This window comes from Sus scrofa, chromosome 2 (genome assembly GCF_054392235.1).
Source record: "Sus scrofa isolate SSC_HxYL_T2T_F1_AM1 chromosome 2, Sscrofa_HxYL_maternal_Yorkshire_Landrace_v2.0, whole genome shotgun sequence".
NCBI lineage: Eukaryota > Metazoa > Chordata > Mammalia > Artiodactyla > Suidae > Sus > Sus scrofa.
The window spans coordinates 131,889,275-131,916,125 of NC_139384.1; the positions used below are offsets into that span (position 1 = coordinate 131,889,275).

The 26,851-nt window shown below is 35.9% G+C and overlaps 1 long non-coding RNA gene across 3 annotated transcripts in view; it reads left to right on the plus strand.

The window, feature by feature from the left end:
• The window catches only part of LOC110259775 (uncharacterized), a 1,242,567-nt gene that overhangs the window by 525,989 nt on the left and 689,727 nt on the right, over positions 1–26,851 (plus strand). The window contains exon 5 of one of the 3 annotated variants that reach the window (XR_002341858.2): positions 60–2,061. The exons of the other annotated variants lie outside the window; for them this stretch is intronic. This is a non-coding gene — a long non-coding RNA (uncharacterized LOC110259775). Of the gene's footprint in view, positions 1–59; positions 2,062–26,851 lie in introns of those variants that run through there. 3 annotated transcript variants of the gene reach the window in all.

Sequence of the window (26,851 nt, forward strand, 5' to 3'; positions counted from 1 at the left end):
TTCTAATTGTGGGGATGGGGTAAGAAAACCACATTTGGTGCAGGAATTGGGAGAGAAAGTGGGATAATTGAGAGGATCATAGGATTTATTTATAAAGGAACTCCTTCTAATTGTGGGGATGGGGTAAGAAAACCACATTTGGTGCAGGAATTGGGAGAGAATTTTTTTTTAATGGCTGCACCCCCAGCATATAGAAGTTCCTGGGCCAGGGAATTGAATCCAATTTGCAGTTGTGACCTATGCCCCAGCTGCAGCAACATCAGGTCCTTAATACACTGTGCCAGGTCGCAGCACATCAAACTTGTGCCTCTGCAGGGAGCCATTGCAGTTGATTCTTAACCCTGAGGCCTGAAGGTATGAGGGGAGTAAGCGGTTATTAGAACTTGGAAAGAGAAGCTCTCTGTGTCAAGAAAGGCGTGTTGGGCAGGGCAGCCATTTGTGAAGAGTGGACACAGACAGCCATATCAGGATCCTGACATCATTCTCCTCCTGCCCTCTGCTCTGCTACCCCAGCCTCCCTTTCTCTACTCACAACCAGAGTCTGAAGGCAGTGGCTCCTGTGGATATAACCCACAGGCATCAGCATCCTGGTACAGGGCCGAAAAGCAAAGGCAGGATCTAAAAATAGCATTTTTCTGAGAGAATGAAGTAGTGGGATTTCTGATGGAATGTAGAATTTGCCTTAGGTCATAGAAATAATAGAAAGGTTGTGTTTTGGTTTGAAGTACTGCTTTGTGCAAGTCTGGCTGGAAAGGGTCTAACTGACATCTGGGAAATGGTCTATGTTGTTATGGCCTGACATGCTCTTTCAATAGAGAATGATGCACGTTTTCAGCGAGTTCTCTGGTTAGTTTAATGAATCTTGAAGTGAGTTTCTACACACCTTCCAGTGAAGCCTCATTACCATTATGCTCTTGGGTCACAGGGATGGAATTTCCTAATGATTGCAGTATTACTCCACTCACAAAATTGTGTTTCACCTTCCAAAACTTCAATTCAGCAACTATTAGATATTATTAGAATAAAATGAAAACATTTAAAAGTAAATGTAACTATGAAATTGGTAATTATTATTCAGATAAAGTGTACTTCAATATTAATATATAAAAAATAATGGTTTTGTGCCTAAATGTAGTTTTACATAATATGTTTTTAATACATAGGCTTCCTGGGAATTGATGTCACCCCTTTCCTCTTGGAAAGAATACATAAAAATGCACTTGGCCTACTCTTTCCCTCTCAAGAGAATTAATTCTTTCCCATGGGCCATACTGTTCACACCATCCTCCTTATCCCTTCACACAGATTTTGCCCACAGTTAAATTAATTCCACTTAAGATATTTTTTCCCACATCTTCAGTCTTCTTCCACTCCAAGCAATCATATTTCTACATTTTAGTTAAATCTCCCATTTCGCTAAAAGCTGAAAGGGTTTTGGTGCACACATTAGCACAACATTGCCCCCTAGCCCTTCAGAATCCAGCTTTGAAATATTTGTACTGTGTGTGCCATTTCAATTAAGTGACAAACCCATGTCCCCCCAAGGGACTGGTCTGAGGTAATTTTACATTATAGAGATTTTATCCTTTTCTGTAATTATGCTGAGCTATAATTGCCTTATCAACAAGTTATTTTAATTCAAAGAAACCAAAGGTTTCAAATGTAGATCATCTCTAATCCCTTCACTTTCCAGTTTCAGAAACTAGAACCCAGTCAAGTAAGGTGACAGGTTAAAGGTCACATAGCTACATGATTATTGTGAGACCTCTTCTTTAAAATTTTTGAAAATCAAAGAAAGTGTGCAATAAATTGCAATAGAACAGCACCCTAATATCTCAGGAACATAAGTCATGGCGTATGAATGACTAAGGTCAAGTTGTCACTGCAGAACTCCCTTGAGTTTCTAAAGCCACCGTCTTCTGGAATCACTATGTTTGAACTAGATGTTGTCTCCTATGCATTCTTCTCCAAAGACCCCTCTAAAGGAATTGTTTCAGAGACTGAGTTGAAGTGTATCTCTCTTGTGCAGTCAAGAATATATTACTAATGATATAGCAACAATTTATTGCCTGGTAATTTGAAGTTTCTTCTGAATCCATGTATCAAAGGCAGCAATGCCAAGGGTGATTGACCTTGCTTCCATGTTCTTCATCAGTAGTAGTAAAGGCATTTGTATGTGGAAGGTCCTCATTGCAGGACACATGCAAAGACCCTCAGGAATCTTCTCCTGTGAAGCAGTCTTAGCTTCTCCCAAATCCCATCCCTCTTAGGATACAGTGTCAAGAAATTGGGTGGCCTTAAAAGCCTAACTTCAAGACTTCCATTATTTGTCTTCCATCCTCTATGATGTAGTGAGGATTGATCTCTGTTTGGAAATAGCCATAACAGATTAAAATATAATAAAAATATGAACGGATAAAACAACATGCTTTAACCTGATTGGTATTATTTCTTTGATTTCTTCTATTTTCAAGATTTCATGTATTTTTTTTTCCCTTTTACATTGATGGCCTTCCTTTTTACATCTACTCCTTGAACTCTTTTAGGTTTCAAGGCTCAAAAGTACATTAAGCTCACCTCCAGACTGCAACATTCTCCTGTTTTCTTCTAAAATCTCTTCTTTGGTGACTCTTTGGATAGTCTGAGTGGGTGGTATATTTTCTTAAGGTCCCCTTGATTTTGTTAAATCGTACCCTCTCTTTTCCCTGAACTAGGGTAAGAGTCTGTATCAGGCACAGCACTTTCAAAATACTGTGTGAACAGATTTGATTAAGTTAGGATTTAGTCCCTGATGTTTGTATTAAGTACACTCACAAAGGCAATCCTCAAGCCGTTTACAGTCTACCATGGAGAAATATTTTTTAGTCTCTTTTTACCTCATTATGAAAAGCTCAATTTGTGTCAGTGATTTTTATACCTGTTGTCAGTGATTGTGTGAAACAGATACTCAAAAGAATTTTTGAGTTGAGTTCTATAGTGTCATATAATTTGCTCTTTATGTTAACACAGAGTTTCAGTATCTAGTAAGGAGTGACCAGAAAAAAAAAAAAATGCTGTGTGGATATGTTTGTGTCATTTCTTTTCAGTGGGAATTTTTTTTAAACACTGATTATTTGGGACAAAATTTAAATTTCTTTATAATTTCAATTTTTATGTACATTACTTCTTAGTTCTTGTCCTCTTCCAATCTTGGATTCCAACAGTCTGTTGTGACAGTAAAACAGTGTAGTCTCAAAATAAATAGCTCTGGAGTCAATCTCTATCTTTTCTCGCTGGAGTTTAAATCAGTATATGACTTTGAGTCAGAGAAACATATTTTTGTCTGTCACTAGTCAGAAAGATATTGACAAATTTACTTAAATTCTTTAAATCTAAGCTTCTTTATTTATGATATGGGGTAATAGCATTCGCTCACATATTGAAAATGAAGTGAGATGATAAATGATACATTTAAAATTCTATTTTTAGCATGTAGACAATAAGCTAAATTTTATTGTTATTGCAATAAGCAAAGTCTTTAACCATTTAGAGCAATGATGAACTTTTTCTGTAATGGAAGAGATAGTAAATATTTTCATCTTTGGTAGCCATATAATCTCTGTTACAGCTGTTCAACTCTGCAGTTTAAGCATAAAAGTAGCCATATGCAATATATAAACAAGTGAGTATGACTATGTTCTAATAAGACTTTATTTAAAAAAAGCACCAGTTGTGTGGGTTTGGGCTACGGTCTGCATGCAGTTTAAAGACCTCTGAGTTAGATTATTGCATATAGATTTTCTATTGTCTCCTAATGTACTATTTCTACTTTCTCTTCCTAAGTAAATTCGGTAGCTGGTTCATAAAGATTCTATTTTTTCTTATATACATATATATTTGCATATATTCATTTGAAATAAAATATAGTTAATTTACAACATTAGCTTCAGGTAAACAACATAGAGATTCAATATTTTTATAGATTGTACCTCATTTAAAGTTATTATAATATTTTGGCTACATTCTTTATGTGTACAGAATATCCTTGCAGTTTATTTATTTTATAAATACTAGTTTATACCTTTTAATTCCTTACCCCTTTCTCACCTTCCTGGTTTCCCTCTCCCCACTTGAAACCACTCATTCATTCTCTGTATCTGTGTGTCTATTTCTCTTTTGTTATGTTTCTTCATGTTTTTAGATTCTGTATGTAAGTGATAACATAGACTATTTGTCTTTCTCTGTCTGACTTATTTAATTAAGTATAATGCCCTCCATATTAATTCTTGTTGTTACAAATGGCAAAGTTTCATTCTCTTTTATGGTCAGGTAGAATTCCATTGTGTATATGTGTGTGGCTGTGCATGTGATGTATCAATATCACATCTTCTTTATCCATTCCTCTATTGATGGATTTAGGTTGCTTCTATACCTTAACAATTATAAGTAGTGCTGGTATAGACACTGGCTATGTGTATCTTTTTAAATGAGTATTTTCATTGTCTTTGGGAGTATACCCAGAAGTGGAACAGCTGGATCATAGAGTAGTTCTATTAAATTTTTTTTTGATGAATCTCCATAGTGTTTTTCACAATAGCTGCACCAGTTTACATTCCCACCAATGGGGTACTTTTTTCCATATCCTCATTAACATTTGCTATTTCTGATCTTTTAGAGGATAGCCATTCTGACAGATATCTCATTGTGGTTTTGATTTGTATCTCTCTGATGATTAGCGATGCTGAGCATCTTTTCATGTGCCTTTTTTTTATCATTTATTTATACTTCCCATGTGGCTTGCAGCATAACTACTCGGTGTTGCTTCATGTGCCTTTTTATGTGTTTGTGGGGGAGTGTGGGCTCTGCATCCTCCTACTCCACCATCTTGATCTCCTATCATATCTTTTAAATGTATTAAAATGTATCAGATATTAAAATGTATTCATAATAATGAATCAAATACCTATTAACATCCATCCAGATAGAATAATAACAAACACTACAAATATGGCACTAAGTGTCCTTTCCTAATTACATTCCACTCCCTACACCTAGAGATAAACACTGTCCTCATACATTATTTGACAATCCCTTAGGTAACATTATGCTTTTGCCATTTTTTTGTTTATATTCTTAATAAATACGAGTTCTCTTTCACTCTTATAAAATTGTGCATGTGTGTGTAATATCATACATACTACATGTCTCCTGTCTTTATTTTTGCACTAAATATTGAGAATTTAAGATCTATCTTTGTGGATATATGTAGATTAATTTTAATTTAGGCTGCCATATAATATTCCAGTATATGAATATACCAATATGTATATATATTTTAGTCCACAAAGATTTGTACTGTTTCTGCTTACTTTTTCTATAGCAAATACATGTGCTATGCACAGTCTTATGCACACCTTTTGTATGTGTGAGGATTTATCTAGAATATGTACGTAGGATTAAGTTACTGAATCATCTTTTCATTATTTTGCTAAATAGCCCTTCAAATTGACTGTAACAGTTTGCACTCTACCAGAATATATTACAATTTCAACTCACATACATGCATTTTTTACTGTTAGGTTGTTACTATCTACTGGGCACCAAATGGTATTTTATTGTGGTTTGAATACGTGTTTCTTTGATTACTGGTGCTCATTTTTTCATATAGCTATTAATTCTCATTTGGGTTAGATTCTGATTCTGGGGAGTGATCATATATAACTGCTGACAGTTTTTCTGTCAAATTACTTTTCTTTTTCATATAGATTTTAAAAAGTTTCTATACTGTATATCATAATCCCTTGTCACTTACTCAGTTTGAAAATAATCTTCCAGTGACTAATGTTTAACATTTTTTAATGCCTTTTGATACACAGAAGGATTAAAAATGTAATATATTATCTAATTTAATATTATTTTTCTCTGTGCCTATGATATTTAAGTCTTTTTTAAAAAAAATCATTGCAATATCAATTCATAAAGATACTCCTTTTAAAAGTTCTGAAGGTTTTTTAACCTGTACACTCAGAATTATTTATTCAGAATCAGTTTTTGCTTTTTTTTTTTTTTTTTTTTTTTTTGTCTTTTTTTTTGTTGTTGTTATTTCTTGGGCCGCTCCTGCGGCATATGGAGGTTCCCAGGCTAGGGGTTGAATCGGAGCTGGAGTCACCAGCCTACGCCAGAGCCACAGCAATGCGTGATCCGAGCCGCGTCTGCAACCTACACCACAGCTCACGGCAACGCCAGATTGTTAACCCACTGAGCAAGGGCAGGGACCGAACCTGCAACCTCATGGTTCCTAGTCGGATTCGTTAACCACTGCGCCACGACGGGAACTCCAGTTTTTGTTTTCTATTGTATGAGCTAATGATAGTTGTTTAATTTTTCTATATGAATAAATAATTTTCCTAGTAACATTTATTAAATAGTCTCTTCTGCCCATAATTGTCAGTGTTTATTTATATAATGTACTTACCTATACAAATTTTCTGTTCCATTGGTCAGTTTCCCTGTATATGTGCCAATACCAAGTTTCTTAATTACTACGATTTCATAATAGCCTAATGTCTGTAGCACAAATAGTTTGTGTCTTGCTTGTTCTTGGTTGTTGGCTTCTTCATATAAATTTTTTGACGTATTTCTTGAAAATATCTCTGGATCTCTGCTATACTATATACCTTTATGTTTCTTAAAAAAAATCCATCTAATTTTAAGATAATTTGGAGCATACTGATGCTTTATGCTCTTGAATCATTTAATCCATGAACATGTATATGTTTCCAATATTTAAATTTACTTAAGTAAAATTTTATGATTTTTATATTAATACTATTCATATAATTTATGTTTAGTAGAGGCTTTTACTTCTAATGCCATAGAAAATGATATATTTTATTTAATAAGTTTTTGTATTTTACTTAAAAAGATTTTATCACTCTTTACAGCTGCTGTATAGGAATGCAGCAGTATTATTTTTATATGCAGCAATCTTGACAACTGTATTGTTAACAATAATTGCTGTGTAGAAAAATTGGATTTTTAAAAATTCAGACAGTTTTATCAAATACAAATAATCACACTTTTGGGCCCTTCTCTCCAATCCATATATCTTACATAGAGTTGGCATACTGATCACATAGGTGTCTTTGGTCTTTTAACCAAGGGAAGAATAAACCTTGGATTTACTTTAATCATTGCTGTTATAGCAGCTGAATATAATTCCTAAAATTTCTAATGGATGCAAAAATATTCTTTCTGAGCTGGGAATGATACAGACAGTGCTTTGATGTATCAATGTTTAATTGCCAGACCACCTAGAGGAAGAAAGTACCATATCTTTTTGCTTGGATTGTTAATCTAATAGATTATAGATTTAGAGATGTAGCAGCCCATTATTGCCACTGGCCTAAACTCGCCTGTAAAAAAAAAGCCAACAGAGGAATGTACATCCCAGAGGAAAATGAGAAATAGATTCATGACAACCTCATGATCAGGGCCTTGCCTATATTTCTCAGTTACACAAGCCAGTTAATTACATGTCTTGATTAAGTCCATTCAAGTTGTGTTATTGTCACTTATGCCAGTAGCATATGCACAAAATGTTTCCCAGTCCTATTCGCCTTTCTTAGCAATGCTCTGGTGGTCCCTAATGTTTCTCCCCTTTCTCCGAGACATCTAATATGGTGTCCCTTTCGCCTACGCATTGGGCTGCCTCCCTATCTAGATTCCTCAGCCAGCCTAATCTAACCACCAAAGTCAACTTCCCTGCTTTGTTTTGGGAGGCCACCTTCTAGGCATCACTGCTCCAGGATATGCTGAGTAGTCAGCGTTGCAGTGTTATCCCCCTCAATGTGGTTTACATACCTATTTTCCAAATGAAAAAAAATGAACCAAAAGTCTTACTCAAAACTGCTCATCATTAAATATAAATTCTCACCTGGATGTTTCCCATGAATTTCATAGTTTGTTATTCTGTTTATCTCTTCGACTATGCCGAGAAATTCTTGAGGTTGTCCATATTATCTTTGTAGTCTAAGGGCCTAGTCACTCCTGGATACCCTGGGGATAGAATGTGGTGGTTGAGTTGAAATGACTAACCAATCAACATGGTCCTATGAGGAATCTAGTTTGCATATAAAAGATTGTGTTTTGTTCTCAATAACTAACATTAAGCTAGGTCTACTTTGTAGGCAGAAGAAAAAAATAATTCCAAAGGTCCTTTTTCTATTGGCGAGAATCAGGCCCTTCCCAGTCAAAGTGTGAATAAACCTAGTTGAGAATACAACAATAATTTAATTCAGCTTCCAAGGGAACATATTGTCACAGAGGAAGTTGGATACAGAATTGTTCCGAGCCTTATATGTATGTTCCTTTTCTCAGGGAATGAAATACTTGAAATTTAAATTCTGGCTGGAAATTGGAATCATTTACTTCTAAACATGAAAACACACAAGAAGCAAGAATGCAACAGGGCTAAAAAGTAATTAGATTTCCTCGCAGATTTTGCTGGGAAGGTTTTTTGTTTGTTTGTTTGTTTGTTTGTTTGTTTTTCCCCCTCCTTCAGCTTTTAGAAAAATAATAAATTGCCTAGCATCCTGTTTTGTTTTTTTTTTTTTCCTTCACTTTAATGTACAAGAAAGCTTGGGTGATGAAGGAAGAGTGAAAAACAATGCTGAAGTGTATATCTATTACTACAGTCGCCTTTTAAAGGTGAGCCTTTAAACAAACAAAAATAGGGTCAACTAGTAAGTCACAGATATAAACAAAACACAACCCTAGTGCATTTACCTTTTTTCATCCTTTCTTAACCACTTATTTTGAAATTAATTGCAAATATATGTGGACTGCTTCAGGTAGTGTTTCTGCTATTAGCAAGTCTTTCTACTGGTTTCATATCACTGTACTCTGCTGTACAATATGCAACAGATAATGGAGTAAGAAAAGCGAAAACAAGCAAACAGTGACAGCAATAACAGGAACACATGGGCTTGGATGCCTGGACTTTCTCATTTTCTTAGGGATAATACTAAGTAAGCTATCTCTTTGAAGGTAGCTTAGTTGGTTGTTTCATAATTTTTCTCCTTTGAGAGTGTGACCACTACGTTCTTAACTGTACACTTTTATTCTAGGGGTCATCGATTGAATATTTCTCGAGGTCATAAATCTTTTAGAGAAAATATAGAGGGCAGAAATCAATGAGACATAAGCAGAAATTTATATTGGATCAAATATAATTTATAAGGAGTTCCCTGGTGGCCTAGCAGTTAAGGATCACTGTTAGTCATTACTGCTATGGCACAAGACTCTGTCCCTGGCCAGGGAACTTACATGTGTGGTGGGTGTAGCCCACATAAAAATTTATATATGAATAAAATGTAAAAAGCTTGGATAAACATGTAATTGAACAACTCAATATGCTGTAGTTGGCCATTTACAACACTATATTGGTAAAAAATAAACAAAAGCAAAATTAATCCTCTAAGTGAGAAAGCACTGATTAAGGTTAAGAATTCTGGAATTTTATCAAGCATCATTTTGTTTTCCTTAGAAGGATATGCTTTCAAATCTCTCTCCCTCCTCTATAGTTGAGTAATCTAGTTAGGAGGTGACTAAAACATCAATAAAATGAGATTTCAGCTGGGGTTTGAGTATTTTCCATGGTAATTATTAGACATATTAGGTGTTAGAAAACAGAAGCTACTGGACTATTATTAGTTCTCAGAATTCCCCTAATTTTCCACAAAGGTTCATCAAAATAAGTGAGTGTAGTATTGTTCATTTTTACTGGAAAATACTAGTCAAAGAACAATGCCCTTGTGTTTGTATAAAGATAGGAAAATCTTTTCCCTGATCTTAATATTCAACCAACTTTGTGATATTTAACATTTGCTTCTCTATTAAGCTGTATATTCTAAGTGGATAGGAATTAGTTTATTTTTGGGGGTTATATCCTATAATCTGTCCCATATTGAGTACCCAGTATATATTTCTTGAGTAAATGAATACATTAATGAATCAAAGAGTAAATCATTGAATGTGGCTGGCCAATAGTATTTTGCTATTTTGTAGAAATATTTAGGATTGAGTATGCTTGGATATAAGTAGGAAATATAGTTTATTCTTTTATTTCTTTTTACTAGGTAAACCTTTCAAGATTTTCTACTACAATAGTGGAGTCTTTCTAGTATAAAGTCTTTCTATTATAAAGACTCCATTATTACAGCAGAATATAAAGTATTCTATATACATTATATAAAATATAGAGACTAGGACATAGCATACAAAATATAGTATATTATATACTCTATAGAAATATACAGTATTTTCAGGTAGCATTTTCTCTAGAAGAAGGGCCTTAGATTCAGAGGGGTTATTTGCCTTCCTTAATTACTCGCAAGACCAGAGTTTGAACTATACCTCTGAGATTGACTTTTTCAGAAACCTTGTGCTAATTTAGACAAGTTTTAGATTGGAATATTGTATGTTGTAGGTGATATGGGAAAAGGAGCTCTAATTTCATACTTTACTCTCAGCTTTTACCTTAGAACTTTCTAGAACCTGGGGCATCAGAGAGAGTTCTTTCATTAGGGAGCAATTTTCAAAGGCCAGGTTTTATACACATAATTTTTTTGATCTGTTATTTTGTTACAGAAAAACCCTCCTTCAAGGCAAGCAGCTTTTTGCACATTACTTAAAAATACAATTAACCTTGATGTAAGTTTAACAATACTGTCTTTTCCCATTTGCCATTCTTTTCAATAGAAAAACCAGTTTTTCTTCAGAATACATTTCCATTTTTTACAAAGGAAAAAAATAGGAAAGACATGTAGAAAAATACTAAATTCCTGACCAGGGATTATTTTTACAATGGTTGCATAAAATTCTAAAGATAGATATTTATGATGGAAAATCCGACATATTTTCACTTCACAGAATCACAAAAAGTAGAGTACTATAATTCTATTCACTCATTTTCCCAAAACTAATTATTAGGATCAAATCCCAAAGGAAGATTACTTAGGAAAGGAAAATAAAGAATCCACTGATTTCTACATCACTGTAGATGAACAATACACAGTGATGATTAGAGAAGGGACATTTGTGTACCTCAGAGGAAGAACCTGCTCAAGTTGACAAGGTCCCAAGCAAAATCCGAAAACACTTAATAAAACAAAAAACTGCTTATTCAAAACATTGTTGTTTTATGCATCTCCTCTTCTGAAAAGGTGTATGCTTGGGATGGATGATAATGGCTCTGCTAAGTAAATGTAAGATAGAACAACAGGGATTATTCCATTGTGTTCAGAGCACATCCCCTGCAAAGAAAATGATGGCTTTTAAAAGTGCCTCCTGCAACTCTAGCAAGTAGAAATGACTACTAATGCATCAATCAGATGCCTTATCTTCCATTCCCTTTGCACTAAATAGTGTTGAACAATTAACTTTCATCAAACAATACCTGAAATATTTCTGGGTAATAAATGGCATTTATGGGAGTCAACGTTATTTCAGAATTTTTTTTTTTAATTCCTGGTAAAACTTTTTCAGGGCAGATGTTTCTGGTGAAATAGTTTATGTACAAGTAAACAGACACAAATGCCTTTTTAGGAATATTGGTGGTGTTTTTAATCTTTAAAACTTTACTAGAAAATATAGAAGTTACTTATCTATCTGTAAAAGACAGGGCTTTTAAATATGAGTTTCAATTTATGATTGAACAAAATCCTAAATAATATAAGTTATAAAAATCTTAAGTTTCTGAAATTATTACTTTCAAATATAGACTAACATTTTCTTGAACACATAGTATTGCTGTGTTAAACACAAATATATTTATATTTTAGAGTAATTTAATTCTTGTGATCATCATGAAATCACTTTTTCTTTTCAACATTTTCTGAGAGGCTACCATATATAAGATATTTGATAAAATTATCTGATTCAGTGAAGATTCTTCTTCACAAAATGCTTTCGATCCTGCATGATTAAAAAAAATGATTCATTCAATTAAAAAAAGACTATAGTTTTTCAGAGATAGGAGTAATTATTTAAATTGGAGTCTTAGATAAAGAGTATGGGATTAAAAATAATAATTGTGCTTTTTGTATAACTATTTCAGAAAGTTTCCCTAGGTTTTATATATATATATATATATATATATATTAGTAACAGGAGGCCACATTTATTTTTCTTTCTACTAATACTCATCAGAAAATCACCACAAGACCAGAGATTTGTGTGTTTCCCTAGAATTTCAAACTTGATATAGTCTTCAATAATACACAAATACTGCTTTTCTTAGGATTTGATAGAAAAAAAATCCTTTCATTCAGATAACTTGGCTTAAATATTTTTTTTTTCTTCACCAATGTACTAAATAGTCCTGATTGAAAGAATTTATCATCAACATAACAACTTTTGACAAATGGTAGCTTTTGTGTTGCCTGAGATAGCAACAGATTGATTTGCCCTGTTTTGGTGACCTTTCATGAACTCCCATGATTTTAAAACACTTCCTTTCTTTGCCCACTTTTCTTCTACCCTTACTTTTCTTATTTTCTTCCTTTTCTCCTAAAATGAAATTCTGTACAAATTTTCCACCGTTGAAATAACAGAAACTACAGCATCAAATTTCATTAAGGGTGTCAAACGCTTCTCCATTTTGAATTCAGAGACACTGCCAAATGCAATCTCTAGCTCAATGCAAAGTACTTCTAAGTGTGAGTATCTAATCCTTTTGGTTGGGGGGGGGTTAATAGTGTTTGTAGTAAGTGGATAATTTCTTTGTCCACAGATAATTCACCAAAACAGATATCCGCCACCTGGGTATCTCTATTGACAGAGTTTTATTGCAACAGCTAATTGTTCAGGATGTTTTGTATATTTGACTCATTATGGGACAGACATTTGAGAACAAGAAAAACAAAGTACATACAGAATATGTGTCTTAAACAAGCTACTAAATGAATCTCTCACTATATCCTGATTTAAGATTCTGTTTGGGCTCAAATATGCCAACAGAAAAAGATTGGAGATGATGACTTAGATGATCTGTACAGGATATATTATGCAGATTCTCACAAAAATAACCTGAAAGATTGAGTTAATCCAAATATTAAAGTAGTATGTTTACAGTTTTATTCTGAAAGAAGATGAATAAGTTTAATTTTTACTAGTTCAGTTGATATTAAGATGTTTACAATGGGCTTCACTTGTTTCCTTAATCCTAAATATTCCATTATGTTCTGAAAATCAACTATAATGATCTCCCTGTTTTTGTTTCCTTTCACACACTGGTGGAAGTTTCACTTTGAGAAAACATGCTGGTTAAATTGCCTATGACTTTGAGGTATCTCTTCTCCGTGCACATATTTTCCCCACATGCCAGTTTGCTTTCTTTCCTCTGAGTTACGTCCCACTTTTTAAAAGATGCTTGATTACAATTTACCTTGCTCAAACCAGTCCATGTTAACAATCTCACATCTCTGCCCCTTTGTTCTAGGATTCCTCTAGTACCTAGGGATGGAAATCTATACTTAAGATTTCATTTGTGTTTTTCACTGAGATTTAAATTCCAAGACCATCTCTTCTACTTTTACTGTATGTTCCCAGGGCACATGTTACACAGGAATGTGGAGATGGTAGATTATCATAAATGTTACCTGATGGGCTGACTTAATGCAGAGTTCACCATCACCCCCCTGTTTTTAAGAATTCCCATATGTATGGCATTTTCTTGGACCACTTCTGACCACAGAGCCATAGAAGCTGTCTTGAACGTGATGATTATTTTGGATTGACTGCTCGCCTTCATAATTCATTTTGTAACCTTGGTCTCCTACATATGTACTTCCCTTTCTCCTGGGTGGCAAGGGTCAGAGGGCTCAGATTCTCACAGAGTGAGAGTGCTGTCTTTGTAAGATTCCCATCGCTGACTGGAATAATAAGTGAAGCTCAGAGCAGGATGTGTGATGTCTAATTAATGTGAATTAGAGGGGAAAGATGCAATTTTAGTTTCGTTACCTCTGGATATGTTTTCCTGGGTCTGAGACTGGTGACAAGAGAGCAAGAACAATTGAATTCTTACCCAGATCATGAGTGTTAGTGTCTTATGATTACCTAAAACTCCTTGTCCATGTTTCAGCAGAGAATAGTTAGTTGCTCCCAACAGGCCAAGCATTCCTTTCAGGCACTGAAATTCAGTTCGGCTAAAGCCCCAGTGAGAGCTGCCCAAGAGTATCTGAGGGCAGGATTTGGGCTGCATGAGTTACAGCTTGTCAGTTTCAGACTTCACATTTGTAGCTCTTTGTTCCCAAGGGGTGCGTATTGTCTCTGTCCTACTGACCACACTGTCGTATGGACATAAGACAAATGGTTCAAGGTTCTCCGTTAGCCAAGCTAAGGCATTTTTAAAGTTCAGTCTTTTCTGTTCATTTTGAGTATCATAGAACTCTATTGACAAAATCTATAAACTCACCATCTATAGAGCTTCAGTGCTAAGTTAAAAAAATCCTGGTGCCTCTTGCTTTTTTCAGCATCCCATCCCTTTCATTACCTGGCACACACCACCCCTTACTGCTCTAGTGTTTAGACATATCTCTGTTGAAATATTTGTTTTTAGCTGCAGTGCAATTTTTATCATCATTCAAAATGTATAATGATAAAGTTGTATGAAACAAATCTTCTCTTAACTTCCAATCAGTAACTAAAGATCAAATGTAATATCTCCTAAGCTAAATATTGTCCTAAGCCCTGAATGTAACGATATTCAGTTACTATAGAGATTAAGTGTCTTGAGTTAGGACCATCTCATGGAAATTATATTTTGAAAATACCAGTTTATCTCAGTGCCTCTATAATTAAATATAAGGAAGGTAATCAAAGTCAAAGCAATCAAAGTCTTCTGTCCCATGGGAGTTTTTATTTTGCTGAATACCCTTGAGGATGCCACTTTGGGGTTTGACCTGTCAAATCTCAAATCTTTCTCCAGTCAACTCCTACAGACAGACTGCCACTTACTGGTGGTTCTGCCTCAACATATGAATCATTAGAGAGGCAGAGGGCTAATGCCTTTGGATGGGATGTTCCACTAGGCCATATGTTCAAGAACTGGGACGTGATGAATAGCTTTATTTTCTACCTTGTAAATGGAAAAGGAGCATATGCTATACTTCCTTATCCAGAGGAGTCATGGTACAACTTTTCTCTGCGTAAAGTCTGTATCTATTGTACAGAACAAACAATTGTTATCGGTTTATATCTCTTCTCCTTATCCTTACCCATGGTGGTTGTTAGGATAGAAGTCTATATATAAGTCTCCTAGGGCCACCATATCAATGGATCACAGACTGGATGACTTAAACAACAAAAATTTATGTCTCACAATTTCAGAAACTAGCGGTGTAAGAGCAAGATGTTGGCATGCTTGATTTCTTTTGAGGTCCTCTATCCTTGGCTTGCAAATGGCTGTCTCTTCTTCTGTGTGTCTTCACTGGTCTTCTGTGTGTGTCTATGTCCTGAATTCTTCTTATAAAGACACCAGTTATGTCAGGGCCCACTAGGACTCACTCTGATGACCTTATTTAAACTTATGTCTTTAATGACCCTGTCTCTAAAGAGTCACATTTTGAGGTACTAAGCATTAGAACTTCAGCATATGGATTTGGGAGAATGTAATTATTATTATTTTTTTTAATTCATGTGACTCTTGGCCATGTTAAACACTCTCACGATAGGCAGTTGTATGGGAGAGAAACAGGCAAAAACCATATATGGATTTTCTTTTCTGAGTTGCTATTTTTAAGATTATTGAGTCTGAAATTCTTTAATTTTTCTGCTTTGTATTTTATTTGGTTGTTTTTTTTCAAGAGACACAGGAGTCAAATGAAATTTTTTAAATGTTGAGTCAATTGCAGTAGTAATTAATTGCCTATGGCTCTTACACCCAAATTAAAATGATAAGGAATGAGTAAAGACAAGGTAGTTTATAAGGAATATAATTTCTCTATAAGCTAAGACCAGCATTGTGACCAATGAGTAGGAAAACACACATACCACAAAGTGGCCTAGATAATTAACTGGATTGTGAGAAAGTAGATTAAACATTGAGTCTTCCCAGTGAAAAATTACTTCTATTAATTAATTAAAATTCAGGAACAATGCAGGATATTATAGCTTTATTTATTGCCCTCTTAGAAAAGGAAAATGAAGAAAACCCTCCTTTATTTGAATGTATTGTATCAGCTGTTATATTTTTATGACTAGCTCAAATCTCTTAATTTGCTCTTTTAAGATTTTTCTCTCATCATTTTTAAGAAAATTTACAGAACTTTCAAAGTCCTAAGAAAGTGGAAAATTTAAGCTAATTGGTTGATAGATTCCAGTAGTTAACACTTTTCAGCACTGTAGAAAAATGAAGGATTACTCATTCTTACATAAAAAAGAGTTTTTATTATTTGTTCTAAATATCTTACTGACTCTTATTCATGTCCAGTTAGTAGTCCATTGATATTATGAACTACTCAGGCAGCATCTTAGGTTTCTGCTAAGTGACCCTTCTTACCTTGCTGTGTTCTTAACCTAAAGTCACAAAAAGTTATAAATTCTATTCCATTTCCTCTCGTGTGTGGAAATATACATATTTTCTCCCAGTATAATTGGTTGGAGTGAGAGGATTGGCTATTGGGGAAACTATTGTAGATGTTTTTCTTTTGAAAATGTTCAATAATTTCTGAGTCATCTTAATTCATTAAAGAGCTATATTCACAACTATTATCTTAATCATTAGCACAACTAATTAGACTATAAAATTGCCTTTCATTATGTCTGTGTGTTCTTGAATAGTGTTGAAAAGACTAGAATAGCCTACTTAGTATATTGCAAATATCACAGCAGTCATGCCATGTGTGTATACCTGGGATTTGAGGTGAGTCCTAGAAAAGGGAAATTGAAACAATAAATCAGATAGTTATGAAAGAGATTTGAATTTGTTTATTAACAAATTTTCTTCCCCTTTTCCTCTTTCTTCCTTTCCTTTCCTCTCCTTTTATTTTCCTTCTCTCTCTCTTTCTCTCTTCCTGCCTCCTCCTCCCCTTCCCTCCGCTCTCTCTTCCCTTCTCTTCACTTTCTTTTTTCCACTTATTCATTTAAAAATATATTTGTACTGGGTTTACAGTGTGTCAGGCTGGAACTCTCAGCAATGTCCTTAGACCTTGATGGCATTGACCAAGATCATCATTATGTTTTTTATTTTTCTGACAAAATTGCAGGTCAACCCAAATTTTAGGTAGGAATAAAATTGCAATGAGGAAGAACCATTGAAGGTACCAGTCTGTGACAATTTTTTCACACTCTAATAAGATCTTAAACTGCAGTTATGGTAGTTACATATTTAGTTTTCTGAGAAACTTTCATACTATTCTCCATAGTGGTTGCACCAGTTTACATTCCCACCAGCAGTGTAGGTGGGTTCCCTTTTCTCCACACCCTCTCCAGCATTTATTGTTTATAGACTTTTTGAGATGGCCATTCTGGCTTATGTAAGGTGGCACCTCACTGTGGTTTTGATTTGCATTTCTGTAATTATTAGCAATATTGAATATTTTTTATGTGACCTACTGTTTATATTTATCTTTTGTAATGCCAGTTTTAAATGCAAATATAAGAGCATTTAACTTAGTACAGAATCTCCGAATTACACAATTTGTATTTTATAGCTTGTATGTACAAATGTATTTTGTCTTACCAGAAAAATGGAAGCCGCACAAAAGCAGTTCAGATCTTTTTATTTCACTTCTTGATATACACACATCCTACCAAAGTTCTCTACTTTCAGCTTACTTATGAGTAATGGAAGATTAAAAAAAAAATTCAGAAATTATGTTTTACTCTATACTTTTCTTTCCATGTCGTCATTTTTGGCATAAGTGATTGTTTGATAAAGAATAACGTAAGTGATGATATATTTCTATGGTCATTCACATTTCTTAGAACATACTGCCTTCTGATTTGAAGCAAGTTCTGGTGACCTGTTGGACTGTCAGTAGTCCTTCTTACTCAATCATAGACATAACAAATATACCTCAAACTAACTTTGAGTCTGGCTTAAATACATCTGGGTCCACCAGAATCCTGTGCTGTGGGAAAACATGAGCCCTAAATATAAACAAGGAGCAAAGAATGGCAAACATGGGCATTGCCTGTGTTTTCTCTGTTAGTGCACATGCTCCATTGCCCCATACAAAACACAAGTTCGAAGATAAAATTATTCAGAATATCAAGACAGCAGCAGAATACTTGAACATCGAGGATGTCTGCCAAGTTTAGGGTCCTTTATGACTGCACGAGCTGCATGTCCATGCATCTGGCCCTGAACCTGGGTGCTTTACTCTGAAATCCATCCACATATACTGGTCAAGGACATGTTTCTCATGAGATGTTCCCAGACAGGGTTGAGTGTGGCAGGACAGACACAAGCCCATTCATGAGATACAAAGAAGTCTATTGATAGCTGACTTTGGCTTCTTAAGGCCTCTTGAATAGTCTTACCACACTTTCCTTAGACTGCTTAGCAGTCTAGGTCTCTTTCACCCAAGCCTCTCTCCCCTTCTTTCACTAGGGTCACACATGGTAATCTAATGGCTCTCCCCAGCTACCTGGCCAATTTCCTTCACATACATTAAGTAGTACGAAGTATTCTGAGAAAATGGGCAGTAAGATGATGATGTAGGACTGGTTCCCCTACCAACTGGCGGGTGAGGAGAATGCCACCCCATTCTTTGGATGGGGTTGGAGGAGATGATAAAAGTCAGTTAATAGGGATTTCCCATTAATGACTGAGGGAAATGTCAGAGTAGAGGAAAATTCTTTGGCAGATATGATGATGCATTTGAGAAACTGAAACTGAGAAACCAAAGCTCCAGAAGTCTCTTCCTATGAGGTAAAATGTCCCTCCAGGGGTCTTATACATTCTCTCCTGGTTGTGAAGCTGATAATTAGGGTTAAATCCTAACATAACCTGGATCAGGATCTACTCAGCTTTATAGAGAAGAAAAGAGTCTTTTCACATAAAAAAAAAAAATTGCAAGAACTAGTTTGTACATGCCAGCAGGAACCAGGAGAGTAATACTGGGATTAGTTTGCAAGAATGCTTAATCAAGGGGCCAGAATGTAAGTCTAGATGAATCTGAACTATCGATTTAAGACCACTCTCTTGAGGCCTAGTAATTAAAGTCCTAGAAAGAAACTCTAGGAAAAGAAGCCGACTTACCATTGGGTTAGCCCTTAGAGGCCTGAAATAAACAGTGACTCACTCTGAGTAAAGGAGAGCTGCCTGAATTGCCATGAAAAATGGTAGAGGGGGAATAAAGAGGCAGATAAAAGTAGGTATGTTGGAGTGGATAAACAATGAGATCCTGCTGTACAGCAAGGGAACTATATCGAGTCACTTGTGATGGAACAGGATGGAGGATAATATGAAAAAAAAGAATATATATAACTGGTTCACTTTGCTGTACACCAGAAATTTACAGAGAATTGTAAATCAACTATAATAGATAAAAGAAAAATCTTGAAAAAATAAAAAAGGTATGTTGGAATGGGCATATTGCATATGTCCAAAAGATACATCAGAGAATGATGTTCCATGAGAAGGCCCAGAAAATGTGCAATTCTCTAAGACTACTGGGAATGTGTGGTGGGAAGGGTACTAGCATCACTAAGAAGCCCATAAGCTAAGGCTGATGATAGAATATGTGGTCACAGAATTAGGCTCATTATTATGCATGGTTTAATGTGGCCTTGAAGATAGAATGGCCAGATGAGAGCTTAATTTCTGGAAGCCCAGAAGCCACAATTAAAGTAATGGCTGGTAAGATATGAGGAACAACTAAGGGAATTAACTAGCTAGGAGTTGTGAAATGGTTAATAGATAATAGTTTCTGAAGGGGGCCTAGTGTCCGAGGTGCTGCTTAAGAAATGTCATTTTTTCTTTTCTTTTTTTTTTTTTTTTCTTTTTAGGGCTGCACCTGTGGCATATGAAATTTCCCAGGGTAGGGGTCTAATTGGAGCTACAGATGCTGGCCTACACCACAGACACAGCAACACCAGATCAAAGCTGTGTCTGCAAACTACACCAGAGCTCATGGTAGCATCGGAACCTTAACCCAATGAGCAAGGCCAGGGATTGAACCTGGAACCTCATGGCTTCTACTGAAATTTGTTTCCACTGTGCCACAATGGGAACTCTGCCAAATGTCATTTTTTTTTTTAGAAAGCCTAAGTGTAGGAAAAAATACAGACAGGCCATCTCAATAAAAAGACATAATCCTTCCCTCAAGTTTTCAGATCTGGAACAATTTTTATGCTGAGGAGCTTCTAGGAGGAAAGTTTCTGCAACATTATGTCACATATATGCTCTAATGATTTTCCCAACTTTTTTTCAGAGATCTATAGCCATTTACTCACATGAAAATTTACCATGGGGGAGGGAGGCTAAACCCAGACAATTCTGACTCTTGAGTTGAGTTGGCATTGATATGAGCCTAAATATGTGAACACATATTCTTTCATCAGCCTTGGCATTGATATCTGCAGACTCAACAATCACCATAATCTTATTGCTGGAGCAGAGTCATTCAGGGGCCAGAGGACAATTGAGATCTGGTTCACATTGGGTACACTGGGCCTACAGACCCATCCTGTAGTCATTTCTCTAATCTCTAAGGATATAATAAAATTGGATATATTTGACAGTTTGATTAACCCTGCTGTCCCCAATCTCTGAAGGAAGAGCTATCATTATGAAGAAAATCAAATAGAGACATCTCAGACTGCCTTTCCTGGATAAGATAGCCAGTAGAAAACATATGAAATCCCAAAGGAGATGGATGAGATAATGACCTAAACAATGTAGATAGACCAGTGGTCTGCATTACATGTCTGTTTAATTAGCCAGTCTGACACCCTTGGAATCTGAAAGACTTTGGAGAATGATTATAAGACTACCACAGACTTAAAAAGTATATTAAACGAGAGTTTCCATTGTGGCTCAGTGGAAACAAATCTGACTAGCATCCATGAGCATGCAGGTTCAATCTCTGGCCGTGCTTGGTGGGTTAAGGATCCAATGTTGCCACAAGCTGCAGTGTAGGTCACAGATGCAGATCAGATCTGGCGTTGCTGCAGCTGTGGTGTTGGGCTCCAGCTACAGCTCCGATTCGACCCCTAGCCTGGGAACTGTCATGTGCTGCGGGTGTGACCCTAAAAGACAAAAAAAAAAAAAGGTATTAAGCCATACACACCTGTTAGGTCATGTGTGGTGTTATTTCTTGAGCAGACTAATAATATCTCGGGTATATGCTCTGTCACCATTGATTTGGCATACGCTTTCTTATCCTTTCCAATTAGAAGAGAATCAGAAACAGTTTGTATTCAGGTGAAACATGCAGCAATATTCACGGATAGTTTTACCTCAGAGTTATGTTAATTCTCCTGCCCTCTGTTGTACCGAAGATATCTGAACTGCATGTATATCCCACTGAGAATTATACCCATCCACCATGACATTGATAACATCATCCTGATTGGAAGGAATGAGCAAGAAGTGACTAGAGAGCTGGAAACACTGGCAAGACACATGCACTCCAAAGCGTGAAAGATAAATCATGTGAAGGTTCAGGGAAAGGCCACATTAGTGAAATATATAGGAATCCAAGGATTAAGAATGTACTTGGATATCCCTCTGAATTAAAAGAAAAATTGCTGTATCTTACATTCTCTACCACAAAGAAACCTGGCATCCCTTTTTGGATTCTGAAGGCCCATATAGCAGGTGACACAGAATGTGGGCAGCCTTGTTCGGGGCCTGGAGTAGGAAATAACACTGCAGTAATTTCTGGCTATGGTACAAGCAGCCCTGTCACTTAGTCTAGGTGATCTTCCAGGCACCATGTTATTAGAAGTATAATTGGCGGTATGGACCTCTGTGGCAAGCTTCAGTGGAAGGACCGCAATGCAGAATTAAATCAGAGGCATCTAGGGAGTTCCCATCGTGGCTCAGTGGTTAATGAATCTGACTAGGAACCATGAGGTTGCGGGTTGGAGCCCTGGCCTTGCTCATTGTGTTAAGGATCTAGCGTTGCCATGAGCTGTGGTGTAGGTTGCAGACGCTTGGATCCCACGTTGCTGTGGCTCTGGTATAGGCTGGCGGCTACAGCTCTGATTAGACCCCTAGCCTGGGAACCTCCATATGCTGAGGGATCAGCCCAAGAAAATGGCAAAAAGCCAAAAAGCCAAAGGGGGAAAAAAAAATCAGAAGCATCTATAGTGCTCTCTGTCCCCAAAGAAAGGATACATGGATCAAATATTCATGGTGAGAGGTGAAGTGTGGATAGAATTTTGCCCTCTCTATTTACTTTTCAGCCTGATTGAACTGCTTCTTCCACTCCTAGGCACAGTGGCAGAAGGCCTGCACAGGAAGGGCATACAGGGCATAAAATAAATTCCTAATTGAGAAGGGCCAACACTATCACAAGTAAACAAAGCCTTTTTTTTTTTTTTTTCCTGTCATGATAACCTCTTGGCTATAGACTATGTAGGCTTTGTAAAGAAGCAGCTGCTCAGATAATAACCTTTGGCCACAATGCAGCCCATTAATTACAGTACCATCCCATAAAAGGCTCCACAGAAACATGTTGTCTTTTTCATATTAGCTATCTCACAATTATGGTAATATTCCAATAAGGCAACCTCAAATACAAATTTACAAATCACTGCTATCTCCCACCTTCTTCCCTGAAGGCCAATTATCTATAAAGCATTTGATCAATCTCCAGATGAAACAGGCTGCAGAATTGTCAGACATATTTGTGATTGCAGAACTGTTTAAAACAACAGTCTGCTGGTTCACACCAACAGAAGGAAGAAAATATATAAGCACACACATATACACAGTCTTCATGAAGACTCTTGATAAATGGCTTGATGATGCCCATCAAGTATTAATATAAAAAGATAAAACATCCAGAATCCATGTGGCTGGCCTGAGTTCTGAGGAGGTATTTATAATTCATACCCAGAACCCAAGTTCAAACTTTCTTCTATCAAGAAGTGTGATATTATCAAGAGTAATATTAAGAGTGTGATATTACTCTTTTAAAGGATGTTTTGATAAGATTACACAATCTGGGGCTGCCTATAGCAGGCACTATAGGGAAGTCCTTTTCAAATTTTCATGTAAACACAGATCATATTCCCAAGCACAGAATTTTATTCAGTGGGTATGGGGTGGGACTTGGAATTCTGCATCTCCAACAAACCCCCAGGTACTATAAGCCCTTTGAATAGTAAGATTGTAGAGTCTATTCAGTGTGCCACTAAATATACATTGACTCCCCTTCTCCTTGTTAAAATGTTGTTTAGTGCCCAGGTCTCCCCGATTTGAATCAAGGGTGAGTTCTGCTTTATGGAATTTAGTCATAATGGTTCCCTTCTTCTTGCCAGTGATGGGTTAGAAGCATTCTGGCCAATGAAATGAGAGGAGGTCTGCTAGTTCTGGGAAAATAGTTCTCACATATAAGAAGGAAACACCACAAAAGAAAGCCTCTTCTCTGCTTCTGCATGCTCTTATTTCTGCATGTAATGACTGGAATTAGCTTAGTATCTTGCAACCAACATGTAGATGAAGCCAGGGCTGGGGGAAGTTCAGAGTCAAGACACTGAGAGAAAACCCAGGCAACATCTATAGTTATACTGTCTTTAAATGCCTTCTTATGTGAAATACTTGCCTTATTGTTTAAGACAATTTAAATCACGGTTTGTTTGTTTTTTCCATGCCTGCAGCTCATGAAAGTTGTAGTGCCATGGATTGAATTCAGGCCACAGCAGAGACTTGGGCTGCTACAGTGACAATGCCTGATATTTAACGTGCCATGCCACAAGGAATTCCTAAATCAGGGTTCGAAAATTATCTTAACTAGGGAAGGAAATGTAGAAATCACTTTAGTTCAATTCTGTATCATATATATTTATTATCTAGATTTATGTCTTTGGACATGTTTTAGTTTCCTCATTTATAAAACAGATAATTATAATAGTAACCACCATATAGCATTGCTGTGATTTTTAGGTAGGATTTTGCTTGTTAACTGTTTATCAAAGTGTCTACTTTTCTACCTGTGTACGGCTAGGGTTGAGGAACTCACTCACTCAAGCAACAGCTTGTTCCTTTGTTGAATGGCCCCCATTGTTCAAAAATGATCTCTCTTGTTGAGCTAAAGATCTATTCCATTCTTTCAGCTCTAAATCCTAGCTCTGACCTCCTGTGGCACAGAAAATACATATAATTCTCTTTTTCATGGCAGTCCTCAAAGGGTTTACAAATAGGTTTCATGACCCACTGATAAATCTTTTCTTTCCTGGTTAAACCACCTCAGGCCTCTCAACTGTTTCTCCCATTCATGTTTTCTAGATCCTTTTCTAACCCACCTTCTTTTTCCAGATCTTCTTCATTTTAATTAAAGGCAGTGTGTTTAATGGTACTTCCAAACTAGAACTATGGTTCACAGGTCTACTTTTAAGAATAAAACATATGTGTTGCTTATATACAATTTTATGTTTAATGGATATCACTTGTCCAATATCCTGTTTTGTTTGCACTTCTACTATGTGTTTTAGTTCTTGAATGGTCTGCCTTAAATGGGAATGTACCAAAGGTAAAGCCATCTGTGATTAAAGCCATCTGATTTGCCCATGAGAATCCTATTTTATTCCTGCTGCCTTACTGTAATTAATAAGCCTTCCTTTTACTTTTGAAAATGTTACTGTTTAGATAATAAATTATATAATCACCCTTGTTATAAGTTATACCCAGAATTTTAATTAGAACTTCCTGACTGATTCACCAAAAGTCAGTTAACTTTTAATCACTGACCTAAAGTTTTCATCCTTGGAGGATATGACATTTATGGAGCAAATAATGTGGCTTGGCAACTCTAATATTTTCTATTAAATCTTCTGTCATATCAAGTTCAGGTTCCAAATACTCTCACCATTTCTTCACCTTTTAATCAATTCAATTCGACTTTTTTTTTTCCTATTTTGTTCTGCACTTTTCTAATTTATTCAAATGGGATGCCAATTTATCCTGTTCTGTTTATTTAGCATACTATCCTAATAGCACTTCAGGCATGAAGAGATGAACGTGGGAATCTCCATGACTCATTCCATTCATCCAGGGAATGGTTACAGCAGGCTGAAAACAGTTGATGACTAATAAAGGATATTAGTCTGAAAGAAAAGTTTCTACTCTATGTTAATTGGTAAAGAAACCAGAAACTTAGAAGAAAGCCCCCTCTATTTTGGTGAAGGATTTCACTTAATCTAATTGGGAGATTATCCAAGTGGCATTTATACCTATGTGGGAACTTGAAGTTCCAGAAAATTTTTCAACAGGACGAAACTGTCAACTTCATGGAAGTGAAAAATGTCAAGTTTAATTCCATTCTGAACAGTGCAGAAGACTCAGTGCTCAGTTTGAATGCTATTAGGTACAATGTCCTTAGCAGTCACCTGATTTTCCCTTCTAATGAACAAATCAGGTCTACATTAGAATGAGATTTCCACTCCTGAAAAGAATAGAAAGCTGTACCTTTAAGTGGGTAACTAGCTTAAGCAATAAATATCCAGTAAATGGGAAATGATACATCTTTAAGTTCCTTCCAGAAAAAAATAGCACTTTTTGGGGGGTCTTATTCTTATCTAGTATTCAAAATAGTGCAATAGAACTGTGTTTTTTCCTTTGAGGCATGTAACAGAATGGAAATGGAGATTTTGAGAACCAAATTTTCATTAGTAATTGCAACACATATTGAATATTGTTCCATGTAATTAGATCTACCACACTGATTTTGATTTTGTATGATTAACCAAACATCTTTAGGAAAACTGCACTGATTAATTAGTTACTATATGACAATTAAATTTTTCTTTTAAAAACATGTTTTCAACACCTTTTTTTGTTTGTTATTTTCAGTAGGTGACTGAAATCCAAAACTTGAGTGGTAAATAGGACATATTTTACTTGTACGTTTTGCAAAAATGTTGACATTACATAATAAAACTTTAGAATTCCCCCCAATGACTGAATTTGATTTTTATGCTTCTGCTGCACTTGCCACTGGGAGAGTTCAGCTGAAGCATCTGAATTTTGTCTGATATTAAGGAGAATTGGAGTAGAAATTAAGATTCACCCTGGCTCTGGGTAAATTCTCTGATCTCTAGAGTTTAGATAGACTGTGATTCTTTGAGGGAGAGTTGTGACATTTACAGACTCTTAGGGGATAGACAAGATATACAAATAAAAACGCTGTGTGGTTTTCAGTAGCTTTGTGGTTCTGGTTTTATGGGTCCAGAAGACATACAAATTCCAGAGTTTAAAGAAAACATTGCAGATTTGGAGGTGGAAGCTATGGTGTTTTATCATATTGGTTCTAAGAAAATGTCAGTGGTAGATGTCCATTAATTTACAGATTGTTAGAGTGTGGGAAATGCTAAATCTACACTCTAGTAAGGGATAGGCATGTCTGTGGGTTTCATTTGGAACGGCAAAACTCCAGTGGCTTGTTAGGCTGAAAGGTTGGTCCCTGGGCTCCAAGCAGTAGTGAGGTATCTCACCGGTGGGCAGAGCATGGCAGCTGTGCTCTAAGTGGGCAGTACAAACCAGGACCTTGGAGTTAAGATGTGGTTTAGAAGAATGTTTTGGAAATTACAGCCTTAGCATTTATCTGTCAGCTCTATCACATTACTTAATGTCTCTGAGCCAGAGTTTTCTCATTTAACAAAAATCTGATAATAGAATATACTTTATAAAGTGGTT